The following is a 25,944-nucleotide window of genomic DNA, read 5'->3' on the forward strand; positions in this document are numbered from 1 at the left end:
TGGTGCATTGATTATGGCTGTTATCAAATTTTCTTGGGCAACAGGCAGGCATAGTGCTTCTATCTACTGATGGCGGTGGGGGAGTAAGCAATGGAAGGTATGTGCTGTTCAAACAAATAGCACGTGTTCTGTCCCAGTTGAAGTTCCCATGCATGCATCTAAGTATAGCTTTTATATAACTTGAAGAAGTCTTTTTTTTTCTTTGGAGTTGTTTTTTTTTTTTTTTTTTTTCTGGAGGAAGCCTACCTCTACCTCCTATGTGGAGTGACACCCTACAACTCCCCAGAATTATATATACCAACTCCGAGGTCATGTAACAGTGGAGAAAAAGGCAATGCATCCTTATTGCCTCCCCTGTCCTGCTCTAAAGCAAGGATCTTTCCTGTATTTTCCATAATGCTCAGGACCTACTGGCCATCCTATCCAGATTCAGGTGCATAATTTCCTTTGGTGTATAGTATCTTATCTAGACTGTGTTACACTTAAACTCAGGTTCCTTACCTTGACTAGTACACTACCTAGCTCATTTTCTAACCAGGATATTTTATTGTCTGTACATGGAATAACCTTGACTTAATATACTTGCAGACACTTTGTAATTGCATTTTACAACACTTCCACCACACTTTAGAAGGCATGTTATTTATGGTGTTTGTTATTATGAAGGCTTTCACCCCTTCCCTAATGTTGGCTGCTTGACCTTTATATTTGATAATTAGGGGATCAAACATTCATGTTTTGTTTCAGGCTACTTTTCCTGTGAGGATAAGAAGGTAAGTAACTTCACGATTGTCAGTTAATGAAGTTGTCAAGGTTTTGGACTTCACCATCCAACCAACTACTTCCCTGGATATTATACAGTAGTGCAGTCTGCTTGCACAATGTTTACTAGGAGTGAAGAAAAAGAATCCAGTATCCTTGGAGTGTAGCAACTCACCATTCACCCTGGAGACTGAGTTCCCTCATTAACTTCTGAGGGGTCCTCTGTAAGTAGGCATTGCTTTTGGAAGCTGGCAAGAAACTTTCTTTAACCAAATACAGGACTACTTTAATGTAAGTAAGATGGAATTTGTATGCTTCCAGGCTCGCAAATGTGAAAACCTTAGTGAATATCTGAGGAATATCACTATTCAGACCATATGCCAGTAATAATCAGTCCCTCATGATAACCAGAAGTAACTCATATAGTCCTCCTGTCCTCTAGCTTCATTTTCTCTAGATATCTGCATCCCCAAAGTAGCTTGACTAAAACAGCTACTCCTGCTCTATGGAGGCTGTTATATCAGTCTCGGTTTTCAGCAAATCTCCTTATTGTATTAGCATGTTCCTTGGATATCTTACACTCCTGAATGTACATGAGATTAACATTTATTTACTTGAACCAAAGTTAAATAGCATGTCTTTTGGTTGGGGAATTAAGTCCCTGAACTTTCAGTGAAACACAGTTGAACATGACTAAAGTATAGCTTGTTTAATGCTTTATGTATTTTGAATGAGTTATTATTGTTAATCCAAGTAACAGACCATAAAGTTAAGAGCCACGTATATTTGCAAGATGGAGTGTCAACACTAGCACACTAGTCTGCCACTTGGCTACAAGCCTCTGCATGATATCCTCCACCATTTTCAATAATACAGTCTTTTGTGATATGCACGAAATAGTGTGAATGGGGTAGCCGCTACTTGTCTTTATTTCTTGTATGTCTGTAGGAGCTAGACCAGAGCACCCTGCATGCTGCCTTGATTCTGAACAACAGCATCTAGTGATGTTACCAGTATTCATAAAGAAAGTTTGTTTTTTCTTTTTTGCAGGTATTACTATACTTTAAACTTAAGGGTTGACTGTAATTAGTTATTATCTTGAAAACAGAATGATGGCTTTAGTTTGCTTACCTGTCTGCCTCTCTCAGCACTGTCCACTGAATTTGTGTGAAAGGTACTTTTTCTGATTCTTAGGCCATATTGCCAGAATAAGGCTGATATGCACTTTTCTGAGTGATTTTTATACTTTAACATAAACAATGACTTAGAACCCTAATAGTCAGCAGACTTTTTGATTACAGTTTTTGAATTTATAGGAGCTTATGTATATGTGTGATGGTATCCCAATATATCATGCAAAAAATGAGGGATGCTTATATATGTGTATGTATCTATAAATATATATATATATATATATATATATATATATATATATATATATATATATATCGGTTTACGATCAAAAGGCAGAAAGTCAGTTGAACAACAGGCACCTCCTCGAACATGGTAGGACCGACAGTCAAAATTGTGATGTACAGTTGTACGTCAGTTCATAAGATCATTCACAAGGCAGGGACACGAAGCATGGTTGGCAATGGCAGCTTTTGATATTATTGACAAAACGTTATCAATGTTGTCGCGTTGACCATTGGACCTATTTAATATGCATGAGTTGAGGATATGTGTCGGTAACATCACCATTCGCAATTGTGAATGTCACGTTTATGATAGCAATCTCTCTCTCTCTCTCTCTCTATATATATATATATATATATATATATATATATATATATATATATATATATATATATATATGGGTCTACCTGAGATGGTCGACAAGCCATTTGATCGACTTTTATTTGGTCGACAATTCATTTGGTCGACAGGCAGATTTGCCCCCCTTCCCAATGTTGTACAACCCTGGAGTTGATATATATAGTTAAGGGGTGTGTGGGAGGCACATAAAACTTCTTGTCGACCAAATGAAAGTCGATCATTTGGCCTGTCGACCATGAGATAAGGATCCATATATATATATGTATATATATATATATATATATATATATATATATATATATACACAAACACATATATATATATATAGGTTCATAGGTGTGTACTAGGCTAATGGTCCTGGAGCCTTTACAGGCCTAGCCCATAGAAGTGCCCTGGCATCATACCACCCAACATTAGTTCCCAGTGCCTCTATCAAGTAGAGCCACTGGAGTGATGCCCGAGGTGAACTTTCTATTTCCCATCGCCTCATCAAGATTTCTCTTGAAGAGGGCCAGTGAGGTGCTCTGCTTGACATGTATGGATAGTCTCTGGGTTGTAAACCTGTCCCTCCAGCATGTTATGTTGATTGTGGTAATGAGATTGAGGTCTCTGGAGTGTGTGTTGCGGAGGGATTGAGATTTCTTTAGATGTATCATTTTTTAACAGAGCTGGGTCAGACATGGCTTTGTAAGTCAAGCAGAGATCTCCTCCTAGTAGACGATATGAGATAGACGATATGAGACAGAGAATAGCTAGAGTTTTTTGAGCCTATCCATGTAGGACATGTGTTTAAGGCCTAGGATCCTCTTTGTGAGGTACATTTGTGGCCTTTCCAGCTGTTGCATGTGTCTAGTGACGTACATGCCAAGTGGGACATTATACTCAATGACTCGCCTAATGAGGGAAGAGTAGAGAGATATGATGACCTCTTTCTTCCTGGATGCAAAACCCTTGGTAATGAGATGTGCCACATTGAAGGACTTTCTGACCACAGTGGCAATGTGGTGGTTGAAGGAGAGGTTGCTATGTCTTCAGTATTCAATGGGCTCCTATCGATGTGGTAATTATTAAGAACTGAGTTTTTTTTCAAAGGGGATGACAATGCATTTTTTGTCATTAAGCTTAAGGCCATGGTTTCAACACCGGTCATTGGTCTTATGAGGCCTTTCTGTAGGATGTCTACATCACTTGGGGAATTAATAATGGCTCCCAGCTTGCAGTCATCTGCAAACTTGGTCAGCCAGAGTCCCTCCATGTTGGCCTGGACTTCTGAGAAGTAGATGCCAAACAGGAGAGGACACAGGACCAATCCCTGTGGGACTCCAAGCCAGACTGCTGACCAGTCACACATGGAGTCCACTACTTTCACACTGTGGGTTTTATCTGTGAGCCAGTTTGCAACCCACCTAGTGATATACGAGTCGATGCCTAGTTTGGTGAGTTTATCAATAATTCCTGAGTGGGGAATGGTATCAAAGGCCTTGACCAGATTGAGGTAGGCTGTATGAACTGCCTTGCCCTCATCCACAGCTGTGGTGACTGACTCAAAGAAGTCAACCAGGTTGAGCATGCATGATCTACCTTTCACAAAAACAAGTTGTGTGGGATCTAGAGTTTGGAGATTCCCTATATCCTTGTTAGTTAGGTCCATGATGTTGCGCTCCATAGCTTTACATATCAGACTTGTCAGGCTAATGGAGTGATAATTCCCAAGGTCTGTAGTCACTCCCTCTTTATGTAAAGTGATGACTGTAGCCGTGCACCATTTGGTAGGGACAAAGCTGGAGGTGAGGCTGTGATTGAACAGGGCACAAAGATGTGGTGCCATTTCACTTTGTAGTTCATGTAGAACACATCCAGGGATATTGTCAGGCCCTAGGAAGCTGTATTCTTGGCCTTGGCAATGCAACTTTAACCTGTACTGCAGTAATGCTGGGTGCCTGGCATCCCTCCTGTATTGTGATTGGTCCTTTAGGGGGCAAGAAATGTATATGTATATTGGCTGTCTGTGCTGCAGTTCTGTAGTTGTCCATCAGTTGCCTAAGTGACCCCATTTATCTCCAGGTTCACCTATATAGCACAAATCCCACAAGTGGGACAAAAAGGTAAGTTGAGAACGGTACTGGGTGCCCGTCATTAGGAAAGTGGCCCTTCTCTCCAGTATACATTTCTGGGTAAAGCTGTCTTTCCAAGGGGATAATGGGATTGAGAAGCAGTAAAGGGGGGTGGTAGACCAGGCCATCTGCAGTGTCATGCTTCTGCTTAACCAAGGCTCTTCATTATTAAGCCTCACCATCCACTGATATGTAAGGCTGACATCACAAGACAGCAATGTAATGAAGGCATGGAAGAATTACTATTAATGAGGTGGCATATCTACTGCACCATGGCATTTGTTACATTCCTAGTATTACTGCTGGGGGCTGGAACACTGCCATCTTCCCCGCACATCCACATATCATCCTTCTTGAAAAAGGAAATTAGGCAGTGCCTTAATTCTTCTTCCTTTCAACCAACATCAACAAGTGCAAGACATTTTAATTCAACTTAGGTTACCTGGGTCATAGTTAGGGATGTATCCCTCTGCATCACAGAGCTGGCTTTTTGCATGGTATTTGTCAAACTTTGTATTCTTAAACATGTTAAGGTGCCGTCCTCTGTGTAAAATGTACTCAAGCCAAGCAGACCTTGGGCAGAGGGATGGAAGAGGTTTTGCATACCCTAGTTCTTATGACTTGAAGTAGCTGAGTAGTTCCTAGTGCACTTGACCAAGTCTTTTTTTATTTTTCAAGGAGGAGATTATATCTTGCTATAAACATTACTTGAACATTGTCTACAGGAAATACAGCTGAAGTTAACTTATTTTAGGTATTTTGTACTATTCATACTTGTTTTCTTTTTAGTGCTTCATTTTGCTTTTAAGGTTGCTACAGTAGTGTGGTGTAGCCTTCTTTCAGACCAAACATGTTCAATGGATACCCTGGGATATGAAAACTACTTCAGATAACAGAGCAAAGTGGGGGAACAACTCTTCCAGGAACTTCTGTTACAATCAAGATGAAAGGAAAATTAAATATAACATCACACCTATCACTAGGAACGTTAGTGTTTTAAGTAGACTTCAAAGGTTATCAAACATCAAGAAGATAGTCAAGCAGATCAAAGCTCAAATTGCTTTTTAAAATAATCAACAGTCCAACTTGAAGACGAATAATTGTGCTGGAGTCTTACACTACTGAAAAATAAAAATCACTAATGTTTTCCTCGTGGTTATTCTCATACTGATTCACCACTAAGAAAAGGTGGGCAAAATGATCACTGATATATTAGGATGATGACTAATTTTAAGAGATATAAACCACGAAGGGGAAATGATCTCAGGGCGTTTCTATGGACCAGCAGAGGATAAATCAGGAATTAAGTGAAGCTTCTTTCTAGGATCTGTTGTCAATGATAGATCAAATTAGATTGATTATCATAAGAGTGATTTTAATATAAAACTGAAGCCATTATTAGACAGGACTGTAGAGGGGAAAATTGAGTTATCCAGAGTAAGTCACCTGTTAAATCACTACAGAGCAGATCTTCGCTCACAACAACACATCCAGCAGTACAAAAAAAACCCTTTGTAGGGGCCCAGTAGCTTATAACTAGCTATACTTAATTTTATCTAATTGGTCATAAGCTGTAGGGGCCAGTCATGGATATAAAGCACCGCATTTCAGTCCTATCGGATCACAGTATGGTTCCATGGAATTTAGGGGCACCTTACTTGAAAATAGGACTTTGTAAGTGAAAGTATGATCTAATATTACTTAAAACTAAAGATAAAATTCAAAGCATTAAAAACTGAATTGTTAGATATGGAAGAAGTTAATATGCCAGACATATCATTGACAGCATATCGATAAGCCTTTAAAATAAATATTTTTCTTAGCACATTAAAAAGGAAGAAAGAAAAAAGTAACAGGATAAGATCAGAAAACTGGACAGTCATGTTCAAAACTTAGCAAGCTCTTATAGTGCAGTGGGTTGTATGGATGGCACGAGACTAGGTAGCTTTAAGAAACAAAAACATTGGTGTAAGACATTACAGTATACTGAACCCAGGAATAGTGGAAAAAGAATATAATTCAACTATGCAAAAGCATTGAAATTGCATAAACTGCTAGCATGGACTGTAGCCAAGAAGTGCAAGTTAGTCACTATCACAGCATTAAAGATAGATTAAAGTCCACCAGGTTATGCTTAAGAAATGTAAGAATATGTACTGCATAGTATTAGAGACAAGTACTCTGTTTAGAAAGGTGAGTACCAACTTAAATTTCCTCGCTTGACAGCCTTCACTTTTATAAAATGATTCATTTTTAGCAGCATTTGCCTATTAGACTTAAAGCAAGAGTGAAATGGCTGAGAGTTGCTGATCACATGCATATGATTTGGGAAGTGGAACTTTATTAGACAGGTTCGGGCCAATATTCAGCATGCTATGATGTGGTTTACTAGAGCTTCTGTGATGTAAGTGGACCCTAGAGCTTTTGGCTGCTACAGTGGTTTATACATATATATATATATATATATATATATATATATATATATATGTATATGTATATGTGTGTGTGTGTGTGTGTGTGTGTATATATATATATATATATATATATATATATATATATATATATATATTTTTTTTTTTTAATGGTTATCTACAGGAGGATTGGACAGGTCGTATATTAGTCATGCTGGTAATTTTTAGATATTGGAAAAGAACTGTGAAAAACATAAGTAAGCAACAGAAAATCGACAATAAATACAGCAACTTGATAGCAGAGTTTTGATATTGTTTCTTACATCATGTTGACTAATAAACATTATTTGTTTAGCTTTTCTTGTTTTTAATCCTCATAGTCTATTTTACTTTCCAGTAGTTCCCAGTTAGATGATTTCATTGAACTGTGTTTAAGCTCTTTGCAATAAAGTTAGATCATATTCTGCTATATGTTAGCTGCGTACTCCTTAATATAAGGTGTATGGTTGTAATATATTACTGCACTTTGTTTGGGATCCAGAAAGGCTTAATATGAGGGGAAGCTACAACATGGCAATTTTCCACCCTTGGTAAGCTTATTCTAAGACTGCCCTACCACTGAGGTTTTTCACTCGTATGGGAATCAGAAGAAAGGGTGGTCTCATGGGCAGAGCAGCATGATAGTATAGCAGTCTGGGGGCTTAGGTAATGCTGATTAACCATGTATTCTCCACTCCAAATACCAGTGGATCCAAATTTACATGGCTGACTCATATAAAGAGATGCTCAGCTACATAAAGTTTCACTATTGAAGGAAAAACTGACTGTCATAAAAACAAAGCAGTTAGCCATTCACTTCCTCAATCAAGGTACGTTCAGCAAAGATGTGGAGATGAGCATGAGTGTGTTAATATGTGTGTGCATGTCTGTAAGGGTAGTGTGTGTGTGTGTGTGTGTGTGTGTGTGTGTGTGTGTGTGTGTGTGTGTGTGTGTGTGTGTGTGCATGTGTGCATATATGAGTGAGTGTATGCCTGCCTGGGTGGTCATATTAAGGAGGTAGGTAGTAAATTGAGAGACTGTGTGTGTGTGTGTGTGTGTGTGTGTGTGTGTGTGTGTGTGTGTGTGTATGTATGAGCAGTTGTGCATTTGCCTAGGTGATCACACTTGGAAGGTAGGTAGAGATTCAATGGTCTGGATTTGTGTGTTTGTTTGTTGGAATGTGTATGTGGGTGAATGTGTCAGTCTTTCGTTGACTGTGATTATGAAGAAGCTTGTTTGTTGATGGTTGGATGTTTTGTACGTGTGCATTCATGCATGTGCATGTGTATTTATGAATGTCTGTAAGTGTGTAAGTGTGTCTATGAGTGTGTGTAGCAATGGTTGTCTGAATGTGTATGTGTTAGCACTAGGGTGCGTCTGCCAACATGATGCATAGGCCACTATGGAAATCACTGCCATCAGGTCTGATATTGTGACTGTTGGCTAATGAGCAGATAAGGAGATCTTTCTCATTATGTCCATAACCGTCTCTGAATCAAATTTTCTCATTACTGAGGTAATTGACCGATCTGCGGTAGACAATTACTTTGAACAATGAGCCTTTTCTGAATTCTAGAATTTGTTAGTTATTGCATTTGATTTATCATAACTTGAATGTACAATTATCTTTTTGTTAATAGTTTTGACTGTTGTCTCTGTGAAGTTCATTTAAAAAAATATTAATTTACTTTATTATCCTATAACCTATACATGTCTGTTACATTCTTTGAGTTTCCACTGACATCTTTCAGTGGATGCAGCAGCTAATTCAGGACTCTAGTATGACAGCTTGCTTAAGGTAAACATAGCGTTTTGCTACATAAACCGTATTTGCAACACATGTATGCAGTTTTGCATTCAGATGCTATACACTTCATGGCACATTGTACAAATGTAATGTCTGGTCAATACTGTAAATATCATAAAGGTTACATACTGTGGTAGTGGAGCCTTTGCTTGGCTCAGTAAACAGTACTATATAAATAAGTAAACAACTGACCACTAAAATAATGAACCACACTTGGTAAGAGGAAGAATAAATTTGGTACATGTGAGGCAGTGCCCTTTATTATTGGTATATTACTTCTTTCTCATGGAGATTATAATGATAAGTGAATATTTGTTTTTGCAGTTAACCAAGTGTATATGTAATTATTTTTTGGTATATTATCCTCATTGTAGAAGATTAGTTTCTGAGTTTTAATTGTAATTTAATTATGTTAATTATAGTCAGGAAGCTAGTAGCAGTTTGAGTTACAGAAAACATAATTTTAAGGTAGATAGCGAAGTAGCTAAGAGCAAAGAGTTCAGTTCATGGCTATTTACTGTAATCAAAAGAGTCCATCTAGCAACATTCCATACTATTTACTGGACCGATGCATGGAGCTTTTAGGGGTGCAACGTTTCTTGGAAAATCAGCTGAGCAGGAGGTGACTGCAACAAGACTCCATAATTACATTAATATCAAAGGATACATATCTGTGCAGATTTCAAATGAGCACATAGGAGAGCAGAAAAGTTAGAACAGATGATTCTTAGATGTGTAAGACTTGCAACAAAATAAATCAATTCAAAAACAGAATTGCAAAGTTTGAAGTTTTTTCTAAATTACTGTGAAGATTTCCAGTGCAGAGATAATAATGAAATTGGGCCTGTTTTTTGTTTTTTAAACTCTCTTTCACTGATTGGGGATGCCATTAGGTAAACTGACTGATAGCCACTTTTACTGTCACTGGAGTTCACCCTGTTGTTTTACACATGTGCAGATGGTATATATCTATCGATCTCTCTCTCTCTCTATATATATATATATATATATATATATATCTATATATCAATATATATATATAAATATACATACACACACACACACACACACACACACACACACACACACACACAAGTATGGTGGGTGCAGGGGGATTCTCCTACATGCTGGTTGTGAAGGTGCTTGCCCCATTAAAAGATTCTGCATGATGAAACCATAATATCAACAAGCTTTACAATAAAATGAAAATAATTTTTCCCAAATGTAATAAGAACAATTCCTAGAATGTTAGAGGTTTGTAACTGAAATAAACAAACAACTCAGGAGCTTAATAAAATCCACCAAAGTGAAGTATGAAGCTGACATAGCTACCAAGGGCAAACGCAATCACAAAGCATTTTTTAGTTATGTTCATAAACTCGAAAGGACAATACAGCAATGCCCTGAGGCTGAAGATATAACAAACCTACTGGCTGATAAATTTAGCTGTAACCTTTCCCCTCTCTCACCTCCATCTGTCCCTAAATATATACCTGAAGCTGACTTGCCTCAATCTATCACATAAGACCAAGTCTTAAAGATGGTATCAAAAACTAAAAATACCTGACCGTATCCCTGGATGCATCTTAAATACCAAGTTGCACAATTTAGCCATACCTCTAACAACAGTATTTAATCTCTGCCTCCATACAGGTTTGTACCTTATGAATGGAGAACAGCTACAGTCTCTCAACTGCATAATAGAGGACCTTCCACAGGCCCAGGCAATTAAAGACCATAATTCTGACCAGACTCATATGCAAAGCCATGGAAATAATTATCATGGAACTAATCAACCAGGGCATGGGGGGACCTCCAAACACAGGACCTGTCTCAGTTTGGATTTGTGAAGGGCAAATCATGCTTATTCATCCTCATGGATTTTTTTTGAAAAGGTTACCAAAGGAATGGATGAAGGCAAAATGGTACCCACTGCATAAATTAACTTGGCCAAAGCTTTTGACACAGTTGTCCACTCAGGCTTAGCAGAAAAGTTAATAAACCAGGAATAAACCCCCTATATCATCCACTGGATTGCTAACTGTCTCACAGGTAGCATGCAGAAAATCAAAATAGTGGAAGTTACCTCCACAAAGAGACCAGTCAGCAGTGTAGTCCCCCAGGGTTCTGTTGTGGAACATCTGCTGCTTGTCATCTATTTTTCTGAAATAAAAACAAATACCAAAGAGCAACAGCTGACTACATTTGCAGATGACTACAAGCTAGGAGCAGTTATTGAATCCCCAGATGACTTAACCATCCTGTAGAAAGGTTTGTCCGAAATAAATAACTGATGCCAAAATCATGTGCTGAAACTAAATGCCAAAACTGCAATAGTGTATCCTTAGGGAAGTCATCTACCCCTTGGGTCTACCACATTAACAATATGCCCCTGAGAGTTGACCCATTTGTTCAGGACTTGGGAACTTATGTGGACAGTGACATAACTTTTGGCCCTCATGTGTCCATTATGGTAAGAAAGTCTTTCTATGTTGCTCAGCTTATAAACAAAGTGATTTCATCTAGATCTAAGGATGTCCTCATCCCCTTTACTCAATCCTCATTAGGACAGTCATTGAATATAATGCCCCCTTTGGCATGTATATATCCAGACACATGCAACATTTGGAATGATTACAGAAATACCATACTAAAAGGATATAAGGCTTAAACAAGATCTCCAACATAGAGTAACTCAAAGCTCTGTCAGTATCTTACAGACTACCAAGTGGTGACTTGTGTCTGGCATACAAGGCATCCTCCAACCCAATAGTGATGGTTTTACTGCACATCAGCAAGTAAAATGGCATCAGAAATACTCAGTCTAGGGATCTAAAGTTATCATGTAATATCAGAAGAATGGTTTGGAGAGACAACTACATCTCTCAAATGATGTTGTTGCTCCAGAACAGACTCCCCGTCCGCATAAAACAAAATTCATTCCTGTCCATATTCTAGCACAGCTTGGCTCTATGCATGAGAAACAGAAAAGTTACCCCAGGACTATCCCCTGTACTACTAATGGTCAATGTTAGCTCCTAAATGCTTTATCCCATATATGGGTCCCCTCAAATTATATATGGTATGATCCCAGTTATTATCATTACAGGTAATATATAATTATTGACCACAGGATGGGTAAAGCTAATCTCTAACCAAATGGGACAGGTTAGTTCTAGCACAGAAAGGGAAATTGGCTAGGCTTAAAATGGCTTGGGCCATCAAGGGCAGCTAGCCTAGTATCATAGCTCTCAACCTTCCATCTCCTAAATGAGGAACACAGCTTCTCAAAATGTGGAACAAATGGGCAAAATGTGGACCATCGTCAAACAGCATACTAACAACTTCAACTAGGAAGATTATTGAATGGTTGCAATGTGCTACTTTATACTCATAAGAAGTCCTTATGATGAATTAATATTGTTCATTGCTATTTACCATGGATATCTGTTAAAAAATGCCTAATGTGTGACAGATCCTTTCAATGTGGAACTTTTGAGGAACATGGACTTTTTAAGACCCAAAATGAGGAACGTTTCTTGTAATGAGGTAAATTTGAAAGGTATGCCTAGTACTTACCTGTGAACTTATAAGATAGCTTGAGGTTGACTGAAAGTACCTTTCAAGGAGTTAGTTTCATGGCTTGTTACTTGATGAAAGTTCTTTTGGCTGATCAACATGATTCCTGTTAAAACACTAACTACTAATCCTATGTCAGGTTTACTACAACTCCAGACTACAAAAAAGTTTTTATCTTTCAGTGGCAGTTCTTGCTGAGTAGTTATTTTCTACATGCTGTGTAATATGTGACGTATGGGGTATTTGCATTTAATAATGGACAAAGCCTCTCTTTCAGAAATATGAGCGCTCATACTGTGAACAACACTTCAATACTGAAACAGCAGGTTAAAGAAAAGAAAACGTAGTGAATATCGAAATCCTCTGTTACTTCTTTTAACTGCTCATATTTACTAACTTTGAGGCCATTTCACCTTGGAGAAGGGGGTGTACTCGGTGATACTACATCCTCTGACTTGGTACATTTCCCCTTGTGTTCACATTTGCAGCTCCTCTGCTATGAGAATCACAGTTATGTTCCTTAAAATTTCAGAAGGAACCTGGAGTGGCCAAGGGTTGGTCTCACAAAACTGATGGCCTCCTCAGAATATTTACAGAGCCTCTAACTCATACTAGTCTCCTTTCTTTTCACATTATTACATGCCTCTCAGTTTGTATCACTCCATTCCATTCTAATTATCTGTTACTTCCCTATTCAGTGCATGCCTTCCTCTTATCTCAGATATTTCTCTTTTATTTTCAAATGAAATTATCTTATAAATACTGTAAATATGTCAAATTTAATGTACTATTCTACTATGCTGCTATACTTCTATTATTTCATCTTCTTTCATGTCTGATGAGTCCTTACCAACAAATAATCTATAATGTACTGACCTTCTACAACCTTTTCTGATATGTAACTATCTCCATGTCACACTGTCCATTTATGTATTTATCTGTTTATGTACAGTACGTATGCGTTTATTTATGTGCATTTATTTTCTGGAATGATCTAATTTGACTTAAAGCCCTTTGTCAGCAGTGGCCCTACCAGATTATTTCCAATATGAGTACATAATGATTACTTTACAAAGATAATAACATTTACGTTTTACAGTACAATAGAACAGTGATATATTTTACAAATATAACAATTTGATACATTACAATAACAAATAATATAGGGAAATATAGCCAGAGCTGTTACATAAAGGAATAAAACCCTAACTGCAGACCATGCAACCTGGATTCAATTAGCTGTTCAGATATCTGAGGGACTGGCAGGGAGAGATGTATTAATGTCTGTGCTTCATAAGAGGAAGTGTGATCCATAGAGGGGAGTAGTCCTCTGATGGCATTATGTGATGAGCATAGAGAAGGAGGGTGGGTCATACATAAAAAAAATTCCCTTCCTTTTTGAAAGTAGCTTCCAGGAAGAATCCCAGGACACCCGTAAGTCCCATTCCAACCATAGCCTGGAATCAGAGTTAGTCTAGGGATGGAAAAAAGAACTAGAAGTCCCAGCATGGATGGAGACATTCGGGTAGGACTGGAAGGAATGAAGCACTGGGAGAAGGGGGACAAAAATAAAGACTGATATATTATATTCATATTAGCTATATCTGTACATTAAATATGAATCATCAGATTTGGTTTACTTTGACATATATGAATGTTGTTTCCTCTCATGAAGTCATTCTAAAGGAATCCACTATCTGCCAGCCTGGGACAACATGACTGACAGACCTCGATGCTTTGTCATAGATGGTCTTCATCTGTCACCTCTGGGATTTTGGCTACTGGCTAAGGCTCTTGCCACCCCCACAATGCCTTTTTAGGCAGTGTCTCAATAACAAAATTCCCAACATAAAAACTCCATCTAAAAACAACCTCAAGGTTATGCTGCTAAATGCTAGGAGTCTCAACATGAAACTACACTCACTGGAAGCTGTCCTCACCTTGGAAGATGCAGACATTGTTGCAGTCACAAAGACCTGGTTCAAGGCTGTGGACAGCACTCCAGCCATACCGGGTTACACCTCCTTCCACATGTTCAGACCTCAAAACTGAAGGTTTGAAAACTAAAGGAGGTGGTGTATCAGTATTCATTAAAGATAAATGCACCACCAGACTGGTTAGACAGTATAACTCCCTGGAGACATTTCAGGTGCAGTTAACTGTTGGTAGGATACCTGTTAAAGTCATTGCCAGCTACAATGCCTCCTCCATGAATCAGGACACCCACTCTGCCTGTTTGGATCTACTTGAGTCTATCAAGATGCATTCAAACACCATGGTTTTGGGTGACTTTAACTACTTATCCATTGTCTGGGTCAATTACTTATGCTCAAACTCACCTCCCCAAAGGTTCCTCGACTTCATTAACTCCAATGCCCTGGACCAGCTGGTTGACAACCCCACAAGGGGTGCCAACATCCTGGATCTGGTGCTCACAAATATAGGGGACCACTGTAGCACCCCACTGTGAGGTCCTCCCTGGTGAGATCTGACGAGAAATCATTCAAAGTAAATATCACACCTAACCCCCCTAGTAGCAACTAAACTAAAAAACTTCTCCAAAGCAGATTATAACATCTTACAGGATGGTATAAATAGCTTCACTGCAGCTTCTTCCTCAGATGGAACTGACAACTATGCTGAGCTCTACATCGATGCCTTATATAACTGCATTGACTCTGGAGTACCTGATAGGACCAAAACAAGCTTCTCAAAGAAGAGCAAACCTGCCTGATGGATAACTGCCATTAACAGGCTTTACAGTAAGAGGGAGAAATTGCTGTCTAAGAGTAAGAAGGAGCAAGCCCTAAACTGGAAACAGTCCCTCCTTGGCTTAAACAAGCAAATAAGACTTCTTGTGAAGTCATTGAAAGCAAACTATGAGTCTAAATTAGCTTCCTCAACAAAGGACAACCACAAGACATTCTATGGTTACATCCATAACCTAAAAGGAAAGGCCCAGATTTGTGCAGACCTGGTAGTTAATGTTACCACATATACTGAGCCTGTGGACATAGCTAACCTGTTGGCCGACAGGTTCTGTGAAAACTTCACCCCCTGTTCCCACCACATGTACCCCATGACATCCCTACCACCTGTTCCCTACCTTGTATTTCTAAAGAACAGGTCATAAATGCCCTCTTTAAGACAAAAAACACAGCATGTATGGTTCCTGATAACATCCCAGGCTGCATCCTGCATGGGCTCCAACATGAATTACAACACCATTGGGTACTCTTTTTAATCGTAATCTAAGCATTGGCTTCATACCAGTTAAATGGAAAACAGCCACTGTTATTCCCTTGCACAAAAGGTGATACTTCCACTGACACCAGGAACTATAGATCTATTAGCCTGACTAGCCTTATCTGCAAGGCCATGGAGTCAATCATAATTGACTTTATCAACAAAGATCTAGGTAATCTCCAAACACTTGACCCTGCTCAGTTTGGGTTTGTCAAAGGGAGACCATGACTGTTAAGCCTGGTGGACTTCTTCGAGACAGTCACCAAGGCCCTGGTAGAGGGGAAATCTGTGGATACAGCCTACCTGGACTTAGTCAAGACATTTAACACTATCCCCCACTCAGGCATCATTGATAAACTCGCCCAACTAGGCATCGACCCTTATATCTTTAAATGGGTCACTAATTTTATCACTGATAGTACTCGTATAGTCAAAATAGGGGAAACAGTCTCCAAGAGCATACCTGTAACCAGTGGTGTTCCACAGAGATCAGTTCTGGGACATCTACTGTTTGGAATGTATTTCTCTGAAGTGCAAGTAAAAACTAAAGGTCTGTGACTAACAAAGTTTGCTGATGACTACAAACTGGGAGCAGTCATAGAATCTCCAAGTGATGTCTACATCCTACAAGAGGGTCTTACACAAACAAATGATCTGTGCCAAAGTCATGGCCTTAAACTCAATGCAAAAAATGCATTATCATTCCTTTTGGTAAAAGCAATGTTCTTGCTAACTACCACATCAATTCTATACTGCTCATTTCATAAATAAGGGCATTGTCTCCAGAAAAAAGGAAGTTATAACCTCCCTGTACTCTTCCCTCCTCAGGCCAATAACTGAGTACAATGCCCCTTTTGTTATATACCTTTCTAAACACCTGCAGCAATTGGAGAAACCACAAAGGTTCATCACAAAAATTCAAGGTCTTCACCATCTGTCCTATGGGGATCATTGGAAATCATTGTCACTTTATTCTGTTTTGTACAGACTACTCAGATGTGATCTCTGTCTTATATGAGGCAATCTCTGATCCTGCATTATTGGAAATACTTCATATCCGAAAGTCAAATGGTACATGGGTTACTCACCCTAAAGACCTTAACCTGATATGTTTGTTTGTGTCTTTCAGCTTTTCCTGGTTAGGGGTCGCCACAGCGGAACTCCGGTCCGCTAATGATTGGCAGTTGATTTTTACGTACCGGCTTGCCAGGCCTGATGCACAACCTTCAACGAAGGTACGCCCATTCACGCATGACTCCACGCAGAAGACGCTCTAGCTGAGAATCGAACCGGACAGCATCTTACTGTGAGGGGACAATGCTACCGCAGCATATGTGACATTAACAAATCCTGCTGGAGGGACAGATTTGTCTCCCAGAGGTTACAACACCTTGGAACAGACTCCCACTTCATGTCAAACAGAACATGTCATTGGCCCTCTATAAACACAATCTGGACAATTGGATGGGTGACTGTAAATTCACTCTGGGGGTTGCACCCGTGTCCCTCTTGAACAGGGAAAGTAGATGCTGATCATGAAAATAAAGGTAAGACCTTCCCTAGGCTTGTAAGGGTCCTAGGGCCATTAGCCTAGTAACTTCCTGTGATCCTATGTATTTGCATTGGCTAGTTGTTGAGTCAGAGAACGTAGAAGAGATTCGAGAAAGTCAAAAAACTAATCTCATATAGCTACAAGGGCATTTTGAATGCTGATGGGGGTACTTTGTACAGTATATGGTTATGTGAACATTTAGTAAACATGTGACTGAAGAGGTTATGGTAGACTAAGAATGTAAGCATCACATGTTAAGGATGGAATCTGCATTAAAAGAAGTTCGGAGTTAGGGTGAAGTAGAGAAGGACAGAAGAATTTTGTCATGAGCGCATTTCCTTGTTTGTCATGTATCTTGAAATTATAACGTTATTTTGCTAATATTTCACACTATCAGTTACATTTAGTATACATTTTTTAATTTATTGGTTTATGTCTTAATGTTAATCTCTGTGCATATCTGTGTTGGGATTGAGTTCCATTATTTTGAAACAGCTACTAGGTATAATGTCTCACCATAATGATTATGTTGTTTTATTTTGGGGTTCATAGCTGGATTTGATTCTGAGATCATCAAAGTGGATTTTCAAGGGTGTATATTTATGTAAAGTAGAAATTTATGGGACATTTGTGTAGTTTGTGACTGTTATTTCATATCATTTTTAACTGAGCAAGATTTAAGTTTTTTTTGTAATTTTAACCAATTTGTTTCATTTAGTGCTGTGCAATGAAATATTCTACTAGTAATGTCTACATTAAATCTGGTTACTTTTATATGTCCATTTTCTTTGTTTAGTTGTATTTTGGGTTGTTTTAAAATGGCAGACACATATAGTGGAGTTGAGAATAAGAGTGTGGAGAGCTGAGGTTCCGAAAGATATAGTTTTACTTTAAATAACTTATCCAGCCTGATACTGTTTTTTGCTATGATGTAGTCAATGTGTTGATGAGATTTTAAGTGTTGTTCTATAATTACATCAAGCAGTTTTGTATGATGTACATTTTCTATGGGTGTGCTCCTTAGGGAGTTTATGTTAACTTCTGTAGATGATTTTTGATTTTCATGAGGGATAAACAAGATGGTCTTGTTTGCGTTTAAGTGTAACTGAGGTTCAACAAGCCATTGTTCTAGTTTATAGAAGTTCTGAGTGATGGTTTGACATTCTTGTATGAAAGTTGTTGAGGTATTCACTGCAGAGTCATCAGCTTCATCTTTTTTCTTACTGCATTTCTCTATAGTCAAGCACCTTTACACATTGTATAGTAGCATTATTGTTGTAATGAACTTACATGATACAATTTTATTCATTTTCTATACTGACACTTGTGACCATGTCTTTTGGATATTTTTTATTAGTCTTACAGTCACTGCTATATATTAGATTCATTAATTAAATCCCTACTTACTTTATTGCATTTATTTAAATGGAGCTTTTCTTTCCTGGTCCCCATTCGAAACAGCAGAAGCCCAACTAGAAATTATGTATCAAAAACACAGACTCATCTGATTATTTATTTATTCATGTATACAACACTTTGGTATCTGGGTTGACCACTAATGGATGCAAAATATATGCAAATTAAATAAAATGTAGCATATAAAGGAAAACTATAACTATTAAAATATTGTTTTAAATAATACCAATCATTAAGATGAGAATAGGAAAGTGAGGTGTGAAGTATAGTACAGGTAAAAGTAGTGACTAAGGAACTTAAGGTAGCATGCTAGCACCACAATAAACTGAGGCCTAAATAATAAAGCCAATGGCCATTTAGGAGAAGCTTTTATTATCTATAAGAAATGCCAAGTATACATGTAATACTATGCATTAGCAGGAATGTGAAGAAAAATATTTTACCCACCACACACACACATTTTACAACATAATAAGATTAATGGTCTGAATGATTATAGGTTCATAGGTTCATAGGATGATACTAGGCTATTGGCCCAGAGGCCCTTATAAGCCTAGCCAAGAATTTCACCCATGTTCCCACAAAGTCAGCACCTGTTTTCCCTGTCCAGTAGGGACACAGATAGGATCCCAAGGGTATATTTTCTGTTTCCTATCCAGTGTCCAGGTTCCTCTTAAAGAGGGCTAGTGAGGTACTCTGCTTCACATGGAGAGGAAGTCTATTTGCACAGATGGAGGCGTCATTGGGACTCAAATCTATCCCACCAACAAGTTCTATTAATGTCACAGACCAGGTTGAGGCCTTGCGTGTGGGTTGCGTGACTGAAGTTTGACTTACAGATATACAACAACTCCATCAAAACTGAGTCTGAGATGGCCTTGTATGCCAGACACAGGCCACCTCTGAGCAGTCGGTACAAGACTGAGTAGAGGGACAGTGCTTTTAGCCTATCTGTGTTGGATAAGTGTTTAAGACCCTGGATTTTCCTGGTCAGGAACCTCTGTGGTCTCTCCAACAGCTACATGTGCTTGGCAAGGTACATGCTGAAGGGGGCATTGTTCTCAATAATGGGTCTGATAAGGAAGGAGTACAGGGATGTTATGACCTCCTTGTTCCTGGATGAAATACCCTTATTTATGAGGTGGCCATGTAGAAAGCCTTCCACACAACGCAGGCAACATGGTGGTCAAAAGTCAGGTTGCTATCAACCTGGGTGCCCAAGCCCCCCCACGACTGATTGCATGCTTAGTACATTGTTATTAATGTGATAATTAGTGAGGACACCACTTTCCCCAAAGGGCATTCAGTTTGAAGACATGCTTCTGGCACCAGTCATTAGTTTGGTTAAGGCCCCCTTAGAGGATGTTCACATCACTAGGGGAATTTATGAAGTCTACAGCATACCAACCCCTGCAAGTACGGCAAGTGCAAGGCCACAAAGCAGGACTGCAATGAAAAACAAAAGCCAGCACTCAAAGGTGTGGAAATTAAAAAAAATTTAGGACAGTGCCCAGCTTGCTGTCATCTGCAAACTTGGTCATCCACATACCACTGGTTATTCTCTTAAACTCTACTAACTGCTTCACACTTTGATTTTATTGACCATACATCTTTGAGTACTGTTGTTGCAGATCACCTCAAATCCAAACAACATGCTGCATTGATAAATACTTCTTCTCTAAATTTGTGTTGCTGATGCACATTTATAGTATGTGTGTGTCACTTTCATTGCCTTATCTTTATGCTGTAAAGCCCTGCAAAATGTTTGTTTTATAGCTCTAAGAAACTGGGCATTAGAAATGGGTTTGACATTCTGCACTATGTGTGTCTGTGTGTATGTGTCTTTGTGTGTGTGTGTACATATCTACATATTTATATATATATATATATATATATATATATATATATATATATATATATATATATATATATATATATATATACAGAGAGAGAGAGAGAGTTGTCACTACAAGACATTGAGATGGCCACATTTCATACGGAAAAAAGCTGGCACAGCTGATTGAAAATTATCCCATCACATATATTGTCTTTTTTCATTACAAGATTGCAGTACAGTGAGGATCAGTGAATTTGCTTTTCCCTACTGTATTGCAATCTTGGAGTTGCTCTCTCTCTCTCGCTCTCTCTCTCTATATATATATATATATATATATATATATATATATATATATATATATATATATATATATATATATATATATATATATATATATATATATATATATATATATACATATACATATACACATTTATATATCATTAGCAGTGGGTGAGGGGGATGCAGGCGGGGGCTTGTCCCCAGCAAAAAATCGATTTTGCTTTTTCCCCAATCTTTGTGATATGAAGTAGCATGTATTGGAGTCTTTGAATTGAATTGTTTTATGTGCATGACAGGAGCTCAAAGTTTTGATACTTTTGATACTTGTAGTGTCTGTCATAGACTCATACATATGTTTACATATATAGAAGATAAATATATTTATATATATATATATATATATATATATATATATATATATATATATATATATATATATATACTAGATATAGATATAGATAGATATATGTGCATGTGTGTGTGTCTATATATATAGAGTTAGGTAGAAATAGCAATACTTTAATTTTCACTATTACTATTTGGCATGATATTCATTAAGCAGTGTAAGTCAGCATAGCATAGTATATTATCCTTAATGGTATTCTTTAAGCGCACTTATCAGTGGAGTTTTACTTTGTGGGGTACTGACTAAGCAATATACTTCAGTGTGGGTTATATTACACATTGTGTTTATTCATTAAGCAGTGTACATCACTGTAGTATATTACTCTGTTATTCACCAAGCAGTATGTAGCAATGTAGTACATTATTCTGTGTGGCGTCCACAAGCAGTATATATCCATGCAATATATTATGCTATGTAGTACTTACTGAGCAGTATGTATGTAAATGGGTATCCATTTGAAATGGAAGGCCCCGCTAGACTGAATCCCAAAATCCAGAAACTGATTTGCCGAAAAAAATGGACTTACATCTACAATGTCTGAGATGCCATTTTTCAGAATATTCCCTTTTGTCTGAGGTATGGCAATCTTGGAGTTGGTATATATAAGTTTGAGGGGTATGTTGAGCTTGCACCCCACACATGGAGGGTGCAGGGGCAGCTAGCCCCCCCAAAAAAGAAGTTTTAAGGAGAAGAATAGTTTTCAACATTTTCTGTTCTGCTATGTTTTCATTTTTTTCAGCTTATCAGCACTCAGTATTTCTGTACAGACATTTCAGTAGGGAGCCATGTAAATGTAGTACATTACTGTGTGTGGCATCCAAAAGCAGTAAGTATGCATTAATGCAGTATTAGCATGTATTATTCAGTAAGCAGTAATTACTTACTGTAGTAATTATCAGGCAGTCTATATCATTGCATATCCATATTAGAGGTGTGTGTCCTGATACTTGAGGCATGCTAATGTGTGTCCTGATACTTTGAAAAATGTGTCGTAAGTCAAATAGAAAACAAAAAATTACAACATTCCTTCTCTCAACTTTCAAACAATTTTGCATTGAGTTTCACTCTCTGCAGTCCCCATTATGGTGGGCTGTACCCCTTCCCATGCCAGCAGCTTATATATGTTAATTCCAGGATATGTGCTTCAGTATATGTGCGTGTGTGGAGGTGGGGATACTACGAAATACCACAAATTCAGACTGTGTATAACCTCCTGTACACACTTATGGTTCCACAGTTTGCAATTACAGTTGTCACAGTCTCAACAAGAACCCCGATCACTGTAGTTTAGTACCATTTGTGTTATATGTACTCAATCTTTTCTTGTCTTTATCTGCTGGATAATCATGCTACAGGATATAGAAAATATTGGTTTGTCGGTAGGGTAGAGAATAACAATCCCCCTGGATTCATTAACAGTTCATGCAAGAATAGTCTGTTATTGCATGGACTGTTTTGTGTAGGAATACAGCAGCAGTGCATCCTACATATTAATGAGAGTGCTGCTGTATTCCTACACCTACACAATCTGTGTACGAGTGCAGGGGGCATGTATAAGCCCTGCATGGACACATAAACATGCCCCCTGCGCTCAGAAAGTGCCATACGGCACTTTCAAACAAGGAAGTAGCATAATATTAGAGCCTGGCTCTAATATTATGCATTATTTCAGTGTCCACGGACACTGAAATGTAAACCTGAGCGGGTCAGTGTCCATGAACACTGAAATAAGAAAAAAAAAAGCACACAATCCCTAAGAAGTAGCCCGCACAGTACATGACTGTTCCTGGAATGGCCAGATCCCTGCCTCTCATGCCTGCAAACTGCTGATAAATATATGTAATAATTTAATATTTCTTTTTATATTTTTTTACAATAAAATAAAAAGTTTAAGCAGAGCGCAGCGGGTTTGCACTATGCGGCGCTTTGCTCAGCCCAGCTTAAATGCTGTTTGAGAGTCAAATAGAATGGTGAATGGGAAAACCCTTGTTGATGTAGTGTAGTGGTTAGAACTCCAGTATAGCATCCAAGGCATGCATGGTTTGAATCCCAGCTCTGGCCACTGAATTGTATTTGTGGAAGGAGTTGTAAATTATTTTTTATGAATTGGAATGATATTTGTAAGTCATATGCCTCATGTGTGGGAGTGTTGGGCTGGGAAAATGCCATATGGAATGTAAAAAATTTTTTTTTTTTTTTTTAGTAATTGTTTGTGGTCAGCTAAGCCTGTTGCAGCTCTGCTAAGGATTGTTTAAGCATGAAAATATAAGTAATCCTTAGCAACTGCAACCTTTGGTTAGCTGGTTTAAGCCTTGCTAAGTGGATTTGCATGGAGCTAAGCATAGCTTAATATATTTGAAAATTGTACAATCGCAGAAAAGTGTGGGAAAATGGCCTTATTTAAACCGCACAGGAGGGAATACGGCCATATCTCTTCGAGTCTGATCAGGGCAGCAACAATGTCAGGAGTAGGAGAGGGTGTTCGCTTTCGGATACAACGTTGGGGCATCCAGGAGTCCAGGGTCATGGTTGGACTCCTTATCAAAGTCCATGAAGCTAGACTACTGTAGGTCCAGTACCAGGGCTCCTAGTACAAAGTAGAGGACTGGGACTGTCTGGCACACGATCTCAGTAGTGCCACTTGCACTCCCTGAACTGATCAGTAGGTGCACCATCACTATGATGACCTAAAGCATAGGAGGGGTGAGCTCTTGGCCCAGGGGATCCAAGATGCACTAGCAGATGACGTCCCAGGAGTTTGTAAGTATCCAGTCTGTGTATTTGTAAATAATTATTTAAAAATTGTATATGTTACTGTACAGGTGTGCTTAATGTGTGTTCTTTCCCCATACAGCTGCCGATGAGAGGGCTGCGAACATTGATGCCCATGCACAGCACTTGGTCCGACTGCACTGAGAGTTTGGTGAGTACAGAAATATTCGTAATATCTGCTGTAATAAATCAGAAATAGTAAAGGTAGTACTGTCTGTATATATAATTGTGCTCTAGCTGTACTGAATAAATGCATGTGTCAGGCTTCCAGTTTTTGAACTCAGTAGTGCCAGCTGCTGTGTAATACAGAGGTTTTGTAGTAAACAAGGTACAAATGAGGACAGGAAGAGTAGGATATGTATTAGGCTGTCTGAAAGAACCTGCTAAGAAACTGCTGTCAAGGCTAGTGTAACAGTTACAAATGAGAAGTAGTCCTCCTGTGCAGATCATGCAGTAATATTAACTGTGGATTTCTGAGTTATAGAAAGTGTTATGTCAAAAATAATAAAGCTGACTACCACAAACTGTTGTCTTTCATTTGTCTTGTATCTGAAAAGTACAGTTCTGTAGCTGCTGCTGCATGCAGTAACTGAAGTAAAGTGATGCAGCACTGTTCGTCTGCTTAGTTCACAATGTGCATCTGAAATAACTGGCAAAATGCAAAAGTAAATGTTTTCTTCAGTAATGTCTTGTACTGTGTTCCTGCCAGCATTGCCATGTGTTAACCTTTGCATTTCAGCTGTATGTAGTTCTGAATGTACAGGGAGGTGTGAGACACTAAGAGGTGTAGACTGTAAAAGTAGAGTGTGTTGACTTGATTCTAAATTGAAGTATGTTTTTTTAAAATGTCCACATGTCTAGTTTTAATAATCTGCTCATATTGTGTAAACAGTAACATCAACAGTTTTTTGTTCTGATTTTTGTTGTAGATATTATGGAAATCAAATAAAAAAGTTTGATAAAAAGTAGAGTGTGCAGAAAAGTATGTACTAGACAGAAATAACTCTAGTGACAGACATCACTTCCCCAGTAGCTTGGTCTGATAAGAATGAGGTCTGTAGTTCCCTTTTGCACACACACACCATGGTTCAAATCCAGGGACTGCTACTAACATGTCTTTCTAGTTCTACAGCCATAAACTTGCATATTGGTAGAAACTCTAATCTGTTGTTAACAAATATTTTCCCCACAGGTTAAGGAATATTTGCAGAAGCAGTATGATGGGTATATGTACGAAATGTGCACAAATGTCCTGTTGAGCAGCCCCAGTCCAAGAAATAGAAGCAGGCTAGCTATCTAAACTATGCAGTCTGGCCAATACAAGCCTCTAAAGTGTCACGCTGTCACAGATAGTTTCCCTTGTTGCCAAGAAAGCTGCACCCAGATAACATCACAGTACAAGTATGCCAAAAGAACACTTACAGAACAGCATGACAGGGAATACATTGTTACTTGTACCAGTAAATATGACAGGTATGAGTCCCATATACTTATGTACGTAGAGCTGTCATACCTTGCCTCATAATACTCCCAAGTGCACATATGTACAGCTTTGTATGTGCTGTTGTAGCTGCATGGCCCAGGCAGATGTTAAGGGAGGGCAGAACTATAGAGTATTGAACAGTAGTGTATTGAGAAGTATAACTAAATGCAGTTGTTAATGGAATTACTTTCTCTTAGGGCAGCCACGGTGGTGCAGTGGTTAGCATTGTTGCCTCACAGCAAGAGGTTCTCCGGTTCGATCCTCAGCTGGGGTGCCTTCTGTGCAGAGTCTGCATGTCCTCCCTGTGGTCGTGTGGGTTTCTTCCAGGTGCTCCGGTTTCCTCCCACATCCCAAAGACACGCGGCAGGTGGATTGGACACTCTAAATTGGCCCTAGGTGTGAGTGCATGTGTGTGTGTGCCTTCTGTGGAAGGTTGGGCACTGGGCTGGCAACTTAACACTG

General features: G+C 38.6%; 1 protein-coding gene across 6 annotated transcripts in view; it reads left to right on the top strand.

The window, feature by feature from the left end:
- Positions 1-25,944, top strand: part of SYTL5 (synaptotagmin like 5) — a 2,413,062-nt gene that overhangs the window by 308,308 nt on the left and 2,078,810 nt on the right. For 4 of the 6 annotated variants that reach the window (XM_044072411.1, XM_044072417.1, XM_044072414.1 and 1 more), the window contains exon 2: positions 24,082-24,150. The exons of the other annotated variants lie outside the window; for them this stretch is intronic. The gene's annotated coding sequence lies outside the window, so the exon portion shown is untranslated. The remainder of the gene's footprint in view (positions 1-24,081; positions 24,151-25,944) is intronic. 6 annotated transcript variants of the gene reach the window in all.

The sequence above is a fragment of the Protopterus annectens genome, chromosome 5.part0 (genome assembly GCF_019279795.1).
Source record: "Protopterus annectens isolate FY-2018-M chromosome 5.part0, PAN1.0, whole genome shotgun sequence".
NCBI lineage: Eukaryota > Metazoa > Chordata > Ceratodontiformes > Protopteridae > Protopterus > Protopterus annectens.